Source organism: Microcaecilia unicolor, chromosome 1, assembly GCF_901765095.1.
Source record: "Microcaecilia unicolor chromosome 1, aMicUni1.1, whole genome shotgun sequence".
NCBI lineage: Eukaryota > Metazoa > Chordata > Amphibia > Gymnophiona > Siphonopidae > Microcaecilia > Microcaecilia unicolor.
Genome location: NC_044031.1, coordinates 18,143,034 through 18,157,157, shown reverse-complemented (window position 1 = coordinate 18,157,157; position 14,124 = coordinate 18,143,034). Strand labels below are relative to the sequence as shown.

Below are 14,124 nucleotides of genomic sequence, written 5' to 3'. Positions count from 1 at the left end.
TCAAAACGTGCACAGTGGGAAATTCGCCAAACACTCCACAATGTCATGTATAGAGTGTGGTAAATGTTTGAGTGAGCCATCACAGCTGATGAGGCATCAGTTTATTTTTTTATTTATTTATAGGTTTCAAAATACACATTCATATAAAATAATTGTAGGAAAATCAGGAAATACTAGAAAAGGAAATCTTCTCATCCTTTACATAATCAAGGGTATGGAAATTACATTGGTACTTAGTCCACACATTGCGGTCAAGATACAAAGTAATTGAATTAAGGAAAATAAGAGAAAAACTCTAAATAAAATACAATGAGAGGGTAAGGTCCAGGTCTCTACCAGCGGTTTTAGTACTCTTCAGTACTACTACTACTATTTAGCATTTCTAAAGCGCTACAAGGCATACGCAGCGCTGTACAAACATAGAAGAAAGACAGTCCCTGCTCAAAGAGCTTACAATCTAATAGACAAAAAATAAATAAAGTAAGCAAATCAAATCAATTAATGTGAACGGGAAGGAAGAGAGGAGGGTAGGTGGAGGCGAGTGGTTACAAGTGGTTACGAGTCAAAAGCAATGTTAAAGAGGTGGGTTTTCAGTCTAGATTTAAAGGTGGCCAAGGATGGGGCAAGACGTAGGGGCTCAGGAAGTTTATTCCAGGCGTAGGGTGCAGCGAGATAGAAGGCGCGAAGTCTGGAGTTGGCAGTAGTGGAGAAGGGAACAGATAAGAAGGATTTATCCATGGAGCGGAGTGCACAGGAAGGGGTGTAGGGAAGGACGAGTGTGGAGAGATACTGGGGAGCAGCAGAGTGAATACATTTATAGGTTAGTAGAAGAAGTTTGAACAGGATGCGAAAACGGATAGGGAGCCAGTGAAGGGTCTTGAGGAGAGGGGTAGTATGAGTAAAGCGACCCTGGCGGAAGATGAGACGGGCAGCAGAGTTTTGAACCGACTGGAGAGGGGAGAGGTGACTAAGTGGGAGGCCAGCAAGAAGCAGATTGCAGTAGTCTAAACGAGAGGTGACAAGGGTGTGGATGAGGGTTTTGGTAGAGTGCTCGGAAAGAAAGGGGCGGATTTTACGGATGTTGTAAAGAAAGAAACGACAGGTCTTGGCGGTCTGCTGGATATGAGCAGAGAAGGAGAGAGAAGAGTCAAAGATGACCCCAAGGTTTCGAGCTGAGGAGACAGGGAGAATGAGAGAGCCATCAACAGAAATAGAAAACGGGGGGAGCGGGGAGGTGGGTTTGGGGTGCTTTCAAGGTTAGTTCGCCACCGCTTTCTTTAGCAACTATAAATTGCCTCAATTTATCTGGTTCAAAAAACACATAGTGAGCTATATTTAGGGAAATAAGACATCTACATGCAAATTTCCTTAGCATTTCCAGTGGAGATAACAAAGGAGTCTTAGGAAAATTTAGAAATCTTAGGTTGTTACGCCTAAGTTGATTATCAAAGTATTCAGTTTTCCTTTGTGGATTATCTCTTTCATTGACTATATTTCAAACAATAGTCTGCAATTTCTTTATCTCAAGTAAATTTGACTCACTCTTATCCTCCTGGGCTTTAACCTTCGATTCCATAATCTGTTGTTGTAGTTTAAGATCCTTAAAGAGGCATCAGTTTAAAGAAATCTATTACATGCAGTGAGTGTAATAAGGTTTTCAGTCGCTCAACATATCTGAAAATACTACTACTTAACATTTCTAGAGCGCTACTAGGGTTACGCAGCGCTGTACAATTTAACAAAGAAGGACGGTCCCTGCTCAGAGGAGCTTACAATCTAAAGGACAAAATGTCAAGTTGGTGTAGTCTAGATTTCTTGAGTAGAGGTGTGGTGGTTAGGTGCCGAAGGCGACATTGAAGAGGTGGGCTTTGAGCAGTGATTTGAAGATGGGCAGGGAGGGGGCTTGGCGTATGGGCTCAGGGAGTTTGTTCCACGCATGAGGTGAGGCAGAAAGGGCGGAGCCTGGAGTTGGTGGTGGTGGAGAAGGGTACTGAAAGGAGGGATTTGTTGAGAGCAGAGGTTACGGGTAGGAACGTAAGGGGAGATGAGGGTAGAGAGGTAAGGAGGGGCTGCAGATCGAGTGCATTTGTAGGTTAGTAGGAGAAGCTTGAACTGTATGCGGTACCTGATCGGAAGCCAGTGAAGTGACTTGAGGAGAGGGGTGATATGAGTATATCGGTCCAAGCGGAAGATAAGACGTGCAGCAGAGTTCTGAATGGACTGAAGGGGGGATATATGGCTAAGTGGGAGGCCAGTGAGGAGTAGGTTGCAGTAAAAGCGAGAGGTAATGAGAGAGTGGATGAGAGTTCGGGTGGTGTGCTCAGAGAGGAAAGGGTGAATTTTGCTAATGTTATAGAGGAAGAAGCGACAGGTCTTGGCTATCTGCTGGATATGTGCAGAGAAGGAGAGGGAGGAGTCGAAGATGACACCGAGGTTGCGGGCAGATGAGACGGGGACGATGAGGGTGTTATCAACTGAGATAGAGAGTGGAGGGAGAGGAGAAGTGGGTTTGGGTGGGAAGACAAGAAGTTCGGTCTTGGCCATGTTCAGTTTCAGGTGGCGATTGGACATCCAGGCAGCAATGTCGGATAAGCAGGCCGATACTTTGGCCTGGGTTTCTGCAGTGATGTCTGGTGTGGAGAGATAAAGCTGGGTGTCGTCAGCATAAAGATGGTAGTGGAAGCCATGAGATGAGATCAGGGGGCCCAGGGAAGAGGTGTAGATTGAAAAAAAGGAGGGGTCCAAGGACAGATCCCAGGGGGACTCCGACGGAGAGCGGGATAGGGGTGGAGGACGAACCATGAGAGTGTACTCTGAAGGTACGATGGAAGAGATAAGAGGAGAACCAGGAGAGGACAGAGCCCTGGAATCCAAAGGAGGACAGAGTGTCAAGAAGTAAGTTATGATTGACAGTGTCAAAGGCGGCGGATAGGTCGAGGAGGATGAGGATGGAGTAGTGACCTTTGGATTTGGCGAGGAGTAGGTCATTGCAGACTTTAGCAAGCGCTGTTTCAGTTGAATGAAGAGGGTGAAAGGCAGATTAAAGTGGATCAAGAATAACTTGAGATGAAAGAAAGTCAATAGAACGACAGTGAACAGCACATTCCAGTATCTTGGACAGGAAAGGGAGAAGAGAGATGGGGTGATAGTTGGAAGGACAGCTGGATTGAAGCAGATTGAGGATGGCATGAGAGGAGAGAAAATCGAGGCAACGGCTGTGAACGGCGCGTTCAAGTATCTTGGAGAGGAAAGGTAGGAGGGAAATGGGGCGGTAGTTGGAGGGACAGGTAGGGTCAAGTGATGGTTTTTTGAGGAGGGGTGTGACTACGGCATGCTTGAAGGTGTCCGGGACAGTTGCAGTGGAAAGAGAGAGGTTGAGGATATGACAGATAGGGGGGGTGATAGAAGGAGAGATGGTGTTAAGTAAGTTGGTGGGGATGGGGTCAGAGGAACAGGTGGTGCATTTTGAGGAGGAGAGGAGATGGGCAGTTTCCTCTTCGGTGATATCAGGAAAAGTGGAGAAGAAGGCCTGGGTTGGTTGGTTGAGGGAGTGGGTTATGGGACGAAGAGGAGGTGTAAGGTTTGGTGGTGAATTCAAGGTTGATCTTCTGGACCTTGTCACGGAAGTAGTCAGCCAGTGATTGAGGAGAGAGTGAGGGGGGGGGGTGGGAGCGAAGGGCACTTTGAGGAGGGAATTGAGGGTGGTGAAGAGACGACGAGGGTTAGAGCTGAGGGAATTGGTCAATTGGGTGTAATAGTCCTGTTTGGCGAGGAATAGGGAGGACTGGAAGGAGGATAGCATGAATTTGTAGTGAATGAAATCAGTATGGATGCGAGATTTCCTCCATAGGCGTTCAGCCGATCGGGTTCCGGAGCGAAGGTATCGGGTGCCAGGGGTCAGCCAGGGCTGGGGATTAGTACGCCTTGTGGGGCGGGAGATAGATGGTGCAAGGGTGTCTAGAGCAGAGGAGAGAGTGGCATTGTAAGTGGAGACAGCCTTGTCGACAGACTCTGAGGACATGATGGAAGGGAGGCGATCAGAGATGATAGAGGATAAGGTGGGGGGGGGGTCAACAGCCAGGAGATTCCTGGAAGTGGTGGTTAGAGTTGGGCGGGACTGAGGGGGAGGGTGATGAAGTGTGAATGTGATCAGGTGATGGTCAGAGAGAGGAAGAACTGATGTACAGAAATTGGAGGGCGAGCAGGTAGAAGAGAGGACGAGATCAAGACAGTGACCAGATTGGTGAGTAGGGGTGGTGGTGGAGCTCACCTGGAGGTTGAAGGAGGAGGTTAGAGTGAGGAATTGAGAAGCATATGAGTTGGATGGGTTATCAGTGTGTATGTTGACATCTCCAAGAATGAGGGATGGGGATGAGGGCTCAAGAAAAACGGAGAGCCAGGCATCGAAGTCGGTAAGGAAGGAAGGGAGGGACTTATCAGGGGGGCGGTAAATGACTTCAACAAATAAACCACAGCAGAAAGACGCCTTTTACATCATTGCTGAAAATGTACCAAATAATGCAGATTGGAAAGAAACCTTTTATATGCACTGAGGTTTCCCTTTGTAGGGATTGTCTTAAATGTGTTTTCTGCAAACACTGTGAAGTCTCCATTGACTTTTCAATCACCTCCTCTGTGGATCCTGCAATCATAATGTCATTGTCATAGTGGAGGACACGGGTCTTCTCACTGTCCAGTCCCCCTAGGATTGTTTCCACTACCCGATATGGATCACCTTTAAAAGAGATGATAGAACCTCTGTCCACATGGGTGTTGTCTACTACTACTACTACTACTACTATTTAGCATTTCTATAGCGCTACAAGGCATACGCAGCGCTGCACAAACATAGAAGAAAGACAGTCCCTGCTCAAAGAGCTTACAATCTAATACAGACCTCCTATACAATCGGAGGAACTAGATAAAGATCTGATTACAGACATAGGCGCCGACTCCGTGGGTGCTGTGGGTGCTCGAGCACCCCAATGTTTTCGCTCGCCCAGGCAGGGGCGGGGGCACCGCTTACCCCTCCGACGTCGCAGCAGGTATGCAGCGTCAGTGAAAGCGCTGCCCGCTAGCCTTTGCTTCGCTCATTTGTTCCCTCAGTGTCCCACCTTCTGACATTTCCGTGAGGGTGGGACACTGAGAGGGAACGAACGAGCGAAGGGAAGGCTAGGGGGCAGTGCTTTCACTGATGATGCTGCGCAGGCTCAGCTGCTGCGACGGAGGTAAATTTAAAAGATTAGAGAAGATGGGCGGGTAGGGCAGGTGGACATGGGAGCGGGAGGGCAGGGAGGAGAGAAGTGATAGGGTGGACCGGACTGGTGGAGGGGTTGCATTGTATATTAACGAGAGCCTTGACTCAGATAAATTACAAATTCAGCAGGACACAAATCACACCTTTGAATCATTGTGGGTTGAAATTCCATGTATAAAAGGGAAAAAAATGGTGATAGGAGTGTACTACCGTCCGCCTCGCCAGGATGAGCAGGTAGACACAGAAATGATAAAAGAAATCAGAGACGCGAACAAAATGGGCAATGTGATAATAATGGGTGACTTCAATTATCCAAATATAGACTGGGTAAATGTAACATCGGGACACGCTACAGAGATACAATTCCTTGATGAAATCAAGGACAGCTTTATGGAGCAACTGGTGCAGGAGCCGACGAGAGAAGGAAAAATTCTAGACTTGGTCCTTAGTGGAGCGCATGTTCTGGTGAGGGATGTTATGGTACTGGGGCCGCTTGATAACAGTGACCATAATATGATCAGTTTTGATATCGACCTTGAAGTAACTGTACACAGAAAGTCAAATACGTTAGCGTTTAACTTTAAAAAAGGAGACTATGATAAAATGAGAAGAACGGTAAAAAAAAAAACTTACGGGGGCAACTGAGAGAGTAAAAACTGTACAACAGTCGTGGACGCTGTTCAAAAATACCATCCTGGAGGCCCAGGCCATACATATTCCGCGAATTAGAAAAGAAAGACGGAACTCCAAAAGACAGCCGGCCTGGTTGAAAAGTGAGGTGAAGGAAGCTATTAGGGCTAAAAGAAACGCCTTCAGAAAATGGAAGAAGGAACCGTCTGAAAATAACAAGAAGCAGCATAAGGAGTGTCAAAGCAAATGCAAGGCACAGATAAAGAAGGCCAAGAGGGATTACGAAAAAAAGATAGCATTAGAGGCAAAAAAACATAGTAAAATTTTTTTTCGGTATATTAAAAGCAGGAAGCCGGCAAAAGAATCGGTTGGGCCGCTGGATGACCGAGGGGTAAAAGGGGCAATCAAGGAAGACAAAGACGTAGCGGAGAGACTGAATGAATTCTTTGCTTCGGTCTTCACCGAGGAAGATTTGGGTGGGATACCGGAGTCAGAAATGGTATTTCAAGCGGACGAGTCGGAGAAACTTACTGACTTCACGGTAAACCTGGAGGACGTAATGGGGCAGTTCGGCAAACTGAAGAGTAGCAAATCTCCTGGACCGGATGGTATTCATCCTAGAGTACTGATAGAACTGAAAAATGAGCTTGCGGAGCTACTGCTAGTGATATGCAACTTATCCTTAAAATCGAGCGTGGTACCGGAAGATTGGAGGGTGGCCAATGTAACGCCCATTTTTTAAAAAGGCTCCAGGGGAGATCCGGGAAATTATAGACCGGTGAGTCTGACGTTGGTGCCGGGGGAAATGGTAGAGGCTATTATTAAAAACAAAATTACAGAGCACATCCGAGGACATGGATTACTGAGAGCGAGTCAGCACGGCCTTTGTGTGGGGAAATCTTGCCTGACCAATTTACTTCAATTCTTTGAAGGAGTAAACAAACATGTGGACAAAGGGGAGCCGGTTGATATTGTGTATCTGGATTTTCAAAAGGCGTTTGACAAGGTACCTCATGAAAGGCTACAGAGGAAATTGGAGGGTCATGGGATAGGAGGAAATGGCCTATTGTGGATTAAAAACTGGTTGAAGGATAGGAAACAGAGAGTGGGGTTAAATGGGCAGTATTCACAATGGAGAAGGGTAGTTAGTGGGGTTCCTCATGGGTCTGTGCTAGGACCGCTGCTTTTTAATATATTTATAAATAATTTAGAGATGGGAGTAACTAGCGAGGTAATTAAATTTGCTGATGACACAAAGTTATTCAAAGTCGTTAACTCGCGACAGGATTGTGAAAAATTACAAGAGGACCTTACGAGACTGGGAGACTGGGCGGCTAAATGGCAGATGACGTTTAATGTGAGCAAGTGCAAGGTGATGCATGTGGGAAAAAAGAACCCGAATTATAGCTACGTCATGCAAGGTTCCACGTTAGGAGTTACGGACCAAGAAAGGGATCTGGGTGTCGTCGTCGATAACACACTGAAACCTTCTGTTCAGTGTGCTGCTGCTGCGGCTAGGAAAGCGAATAGAATGTTGGGTATTATTAAGAAAGGTATGGAAAACAGGTGTGAGGATGTTATAATGCCGTTGTATCGCTCCATGGTGCGACTGCACCTTGAGTATTGTGTTCAATTCTGGTCGCCGCATCTCAAGAAAGATATAGTAGAATTGGAAAAGGTGCAGCGAAGGGCGACTAAAATGATAGGGGGGATGGGACGACTTCCCTATGAAGAAAGACTAAGGAGGCTAGGGCTATTCAGCTTGGAGAAGAGACGGCTGAGGGGAGACATGATAGAGGTATATAAAATAATGGGTGGAGTGGAACAGGTGGATGTGAAGTGTCTGTTCACGCTTTCCAAAAATACTAGGACTAGGGGGCATGCGATGAAACTACAGTGTAGTAAATTTAAAACAAATCGGAGAAAATTTTTCTTCACCCAACGTGTAATTAAACTCTGGAATTCATTGCCGGAAAATGTGGTGAAGGCGGTTAGCTTAGCAGAGTTTAAAAAGGGGTTGGACAGTTTCCTAAAGGACAAGTCCATAAACAGCTACTAAACGGACTTGGAAAAATCCAAAATCCCAGGAATAACATGTATAGAATGTTTGTACGTTTGGGAAGCTTGCCAGGTGCCCTTGGCCTGGATTGGCCGCTGTCGTGGACAAGATGCTGGGCTCGATGGACCCTTGGTCTTTTCCCAGTATGGCATTACTTATGTACTTATGATCTGGATGGGAGGGGAGGGCAGGGCCCAGGCAGGGAGAGCAGAGAAATTGCTGTACAGGGAGGGGAGGGAGGAGAATTGCTTGATTTGGTGGTTGGCAGGGGACAGAGGAGCATGGATGGACATGGATGGGAGGGCAGGGCCCAGGGAGAGAGGAGAAATTGCTTGATATGGATGGATGGAGGTGGGCAGGGGACAGAGGAACATGGATTGGCGGGCAGGGCCCAAGGAGAGAGGAGAAATTGCTTGATATGGATGGGTGGAGGTGGGCAGGGGACAGAGGAGCATGGATGGGCGGGCAGGGCCCAGGGAGAGAGGAGAAATTGCTTGATATGGATGGATGGAGGTGGGCAGGGACAGAGGAGCATGGATGGGAGGGCAGGGCCCAGGGAAAGAGGAGAAATTGCTTGATATGGATGGATGGAAGTGGGCAGGGGACAGAGGAGCGTGGATGGGAGGACAGGGCCCAGGGAGAAAGGAGAAATTGCTTGATATGGATGGATGGAGGTGGGCAGGGGACAGAGGAGCATGGATGGACATGGATGGGAGGGCAGGGCCCAGGGTGAGAGGAGAAATTGCTTGATATGGATGGATGGCGGTGGGCAGGGGACAGAGGAGCAAGATGGACATGGATGGGAGGGCAGGGCCCAGGGAGAGAGGAGAAATTGCTTGATATGGATGGATGGAGGTGGGCAGGGGACAGAGGAGCATGGATGGACATGGATGGGCGGACAGGGCCCAGGGAGAGAGGAGGACCCAGCTTTTACTTATGGATATAGAGCAAGAAATAAAGAAGAAAGGAGGAAAGTAAAGAAATAAATGGAAAGGAAGCCCTGGAAACGGAGTTAAGAGGACAGATAGCAGCAGAATCAGATACTGGGCCAGCATGATCAGAAAACAAAGTCACCAGACAACAAAGGTAGAAAAAAATCATTTTATTTTCATTTTAGTGTTTGGAATATGTCCACTTTGAGAATTTACATCTGCCACATCTGCTGTCTTATTTTGCAATGTATAGCAACGTGTTTCTTTCTGTTTGTCTGGTACTGTGCTGCATGCAGGGTCTAACTTCTTAGGATTTCAGGTTAATTTTTGAAGAATTTGAAGAGGGGCTATCTCTGTTCTGCATGTGTGACTGCAAGGCCAAGTGTCGGAATAGGGATCTGTTTGTTAGATTCTGAGATTTTGCTAACACATTGTTTTTCAGAGTTGGCAAGACTGTCTGTTCTCGTATGCTAATTTGGTTTGTGTCATTTAGAGTATAATGGAGCTGTAACAGCTTACAGAAATTATTTATAATGAAAACAAAAACACAAGTTATTTTTCTTCTATACTGGTGTAATATTTTCAATGACGCCATGGCTGGTAAAAGGGCTTTGACTACTGTAGGGGTGGAGCCATAGTGATCCCACCCCTGGATGGGTAGGGGTGCCGACTAATAGGCTGCAGCAGGGTGCCAGAAACCCTAGGAGGCTCTGCACCCGCCGGAAGTCGGAAGTGCCCGCCCTCTTCTCCCTCAGTTCTCCGCCGTTCCGTCCTCACCTTCCTGCATGCCGCCCAGAATTTTAAAACTCATCTTACCTCGGGGTCCCGGCGGCAGCAGTGAAAGGCGAGCAGGCTCGGAGCTTCAGCCTTCCCATCTCTCTTAGCTCTGGTCCCACTCATTTTCTGTTTCCGCAAGGGCATGACCAGAGCTGAGAGAGAAGGGAAGGCTGAAGCACCGAGCCTGCTCGCCTTTCACTGCTGCCGCCGGGACCCCGAGGTAAGATGAGTTTTAAAATTCTGGGCAGCACGCAGGAAGGCGAGGACGGACCGGCGGAGGACTGTTGTGGGAGAAGAGTTCAGGCTGGGGTTGGGACTGGCACTCGGAGGAGAGGGGGGGTCTGGAACTCGGAGGGAGGGGCGGGGTAATGCACCACCTGTTAAAAAAAAATTCAGCACCCCCAATCATTTTGAAAAGTTGGCTCCTATGATTACAGATATCCAAAAGTTGGGAAAGAGAGGTGCTGTTGCTGGGAGATTTCAATCTGCCGGATGTAGATTGGAAAGTTCCATCTGCAGAATCAGAAAGAAGTAGAGAGATTGTGGATGCTTTTCAAAGTGCTCTGCTCAGACAAATGATGACAGAACCCATGAGGGAGGGAGCGACGCTGGATCTGGTGCTCACAAATGGGGCTAGTGTGTCAAATGTCCAAGTGGGTGCCCATCTGGGCAGCAGTGACCATCAAACAGTTTGGTTTGATATGCTGAAGTGGAGGGCAGCCACTCAACAAAGTCCTGGATTTCAAGCATGCTGACTTTAGTAAAATGGGGGAATACCTGAGGAAGGAACTGATGGGCTGAGGACATACGAGAAGTGGAAGGGCAGTGGTCCAAGCTGAAAGAAGCTATAAATATGGCCACAAACCTTTATATAAGGAGAGTAAATAAAAGCAAGAGAAAAAAGAAACCGTTAGGGTTCTCCAAGCAAGTGGCTGAGAAAATAAAGGCTAAAGAGTTGGCGTTCATGAAATACAGAAAAACTCAAGAAGAGGAACACAGAAAGGAATATTGGATGAAACTGAAAGAAGCCAAGGTGAGAGATACGTCTGGCGAAAGCGCAAGCAAAAGAACAAATGGCTAGAAAAGTAAGGAGGGGCGACAAAAATTTCTTCAGGTATATTAGTGAAAGGAGGAAGACTAAAAATCGAATTGTGAGATTGAAAGATGCTACGAACCGATATGTGGATAATGATGAAGAAAAAGCAAATTTGCTCAACAAATACTTTTGTTCTGTTTTCACTGAAGAAAATCCTGGAGAAGGACCACAATTGACTGGCAAAAGTACATATGAGAATGAAGTGGATATAGCACCGTCCGCAGAAGAGAGTGTGCATGAACAACTTGAAAATCTAAAAGTGGACAAAGCCATGGGACCGGACGGGATCCACCCCAGGATATTGAGGGAGCTCAGAGAGGTTCTGGTGGGTCCTCTTTTTTTTTTTTTTTAATAATATTTTTATTGACAGGAGAAATGCACAATCACAAAACATGCGTACAACAATAATATGAGAGTGCAGAGAAGAATAAAGTAAGAAATACACTGCTATGTGCTGCTAACACAAAGAACAAAATTATAAGAAAGGTTGTCCTACTAGCTAAAATTGACTCACAAAAGCCCTCCGTCATATCCAGGCAATATGACGCATATAGATTGCAACATTTCCTCTTTTTAAAAAAAATTATCATTAAATCTCTACCCTTGAGGTCACGTGATGCGCTGAGAGGAACAGCAGCAGTTTAACTTCGCTCTGGGGTCCCCGCTCCGTTTTTGCGCCGCATCCCCACATTAAGTATCTGAAAACGCCAACCAGCAGAACTATTGACGGGTGAAGAGTGTATGGACAAATATCTGACTCCCATGCCACCTGGAACCGTGAAAAAGGGTACAAAAGTTGAAAAAGAGAAACCGCCATCAAGCAGCGTGGAGCCTAAAATGGCGGACAAAGAAGCAGGTGCGAGTCCGGAGTTTACAGATAAACAACTTGCACAGATCACCGCAGCAGTTGGAGCGGCGTTAGAACCAAGGTTCAATCTGCTATCAGAGGAATTCAAGAAATTAGACTCTCTGGTCATCGACACAGTGAAGTGGACTGTGGAGATAGAAAAGAGAGTGTCGGAGGCAGAAGACAAGTGGGCCCGTTGGGAGCCGAAATTATAGATCTCAAAGCAAAATTACACGCACAGGACAAACTTGAAGATCTGGAAAACAGCGAGACGGAGTAATCTACGCATCGTGGGTCTTCCAGAGTCTGTTCCAGAAAGAAATCTGGGCCTGCTGCTTGAGCAATGGCTTAAAAAGAAATTTGCGCTATCAGATAGCAGCGGACCATTATGTGTAGAAAGGGCCCACAGGATTGGAAGAACACACGCAGCTGGGACAAAGGCGAGAGTGGTAATTATAAAACTGCATAATTACATACATAAAGCAGAGATTATGCAAGGATACAAAATGAAACGTGACTCGCTTCATTACGAGAGGGAATTGATAAGAATTTTCCCGGATTATTCAGCGAGTGTACAAGAGAAGAGAAGGCATTTTTGTTGGATTATTTGTAGTAAATAATTAGCAGATTTTAGTACACACAGCTTCAGCTTTAGAAATGTTAATTTCTTTCTTCATCTCTCTCTCATTCACCCCAGAATAATTCACTGCTGAGTCACTTTAAAGTTGAAGTAACAAAACATCTGTTTACTCACAGTTTGTAGTTAGATTATAATCAGACAGGCTTATATATACATATTACTATACATTTGTATTATCAGCTCCTTCCATGTGCTTAGATGGTAATGGATGCTCACACCACCATAGATCCTCTCAGGTTAGGAGAGATCATGAGCTCCATGTGCTCCATGTGCTGCATCTGCTGCATCTACCCCCACAGGAAGTTGCATAGCTGTGTGACCTCTCTAAGTAATTCACATCAGAGGTCACAGAGTAATCACAGAGAAATAATAGGTGACAGTCAATGCATGTAAAATACAATTACATTCCAACAAACCCCTTCTCATGCATAACTGTCATGCAATTATTTATTCATACAAAGTCCAAGCTTTATACGCAGATTCACAAAATGTTCTCTGGGTAACGGTTTGGTCATGATGTCAGCTGTCATCTCACTGGTGTGACAATAGTGTAGACTGATGACCCCTTCTTTCACCAACTCTCGCACGTTGTGGTATTTCGTTGCGATGTGCTTGGTACGTGACTGAACCTTGTCATTCTGTGACAGTCGGATGCAGCTCTGATTATCTTCCATTAACTGGATTGGTCTTTTTTCAGCTATTCCGAAATCCAGCAAAAGTTTTTCAATCCACATCAGTTCTCTGCACGCTTCCGATGCGGCCACGTATTCAGCTTCTGTAGAAGACAAACTCACAATACTTTGTTTATGACTGGCCCATGAAATTTGTACATTTCCATACATAAACACATATCCACTTGTGGATTTATAATCAGAATGATCCCCTGCCCAATCTGAATCACAGTAACATATTAGTTTTGGATTACTATTGGCTGAAATCTTTAATTTACAATCAATGGTACCCTTTAAATACCTTACCATCCTTTTAACTGCAGTCCAATCTGATTTGGTAGGTGAGCTGACCCTTCTGCTCAAAATTCCTACTGCATTTGCTATATCAGCCCTGTATGTGGTAGCTAGATATAAAAGCTTACCTATGGCTGATCTATATTGGATGTTATCTGGTAAAGGTTCTCTTACTGTTTCATCCTTCAGAAAATCAGTGATCATGGGAGTGCTTACAACTTGGGCATCTTGCATACCTAAACCTTCAATAAGCTCATTTATTTTCTGCTTCTGGCTTAGAAGATAAGAACCATCATTTTGTTTCTCAATTTCTATACCAAGATAGTATGACACATTACCAAGTTCTTTTATCTCAACATTGAGGTTTAAATATTTTACAATGTCCTTGTACTCTTGCTCACTTTCGCTTGCAATGAGCAGATCATCAACAAAAGCTAAAATGTATGCATATTGTCCATTTGTGCACCTAGTGTACAAGCATTTATCTGCTTCACCTTGCTTAAATCCTAAATTTGTCAATATTTCATGCAATTTATCATTCCAACATTTTGCACTTTGCTTTAATCCATAAAGACCTTTGTTTAATTTACACACTAGCTGTCTTTGTTTTGTATTTATGAAACCTGTTGGCTGTTCCATGTACAAGTCTTCAGTTATATCTCCGTGAAGAAACGCTGTTTTCACATCAATGTGGTTGACTTGCATGCCTTTTGAGACTGCAATGCTCAGAAGTGTTCTGATTGTCGTGTGTTTCACTACAGGTGCAAACACTTCATCAAAATCTTCTCCATATTTTTGAAGATATCCCTTTGCGACTAATCTGGCTTTATACCTTTCCACTTTTCCTTGTGCATTCCTTTTTAACTTGAATACCCATTTGCATCCTATAGCTTTCTTGCCAGGAGGTAATTTTGTAAGAAT

General features: G+C 45.5%; 1 protein-coding gene across 1 annotated transcript in view; it reads left to right on the top strand.

The window, feature by feature from the left end:
* Positions 1-14,124, top strand: part of LOC115481199 — a 202,175-nt gene that overhangs the window by 81,316 nt on the left and 106,735 nt on the right. The window lies entirely within an intron of this gene.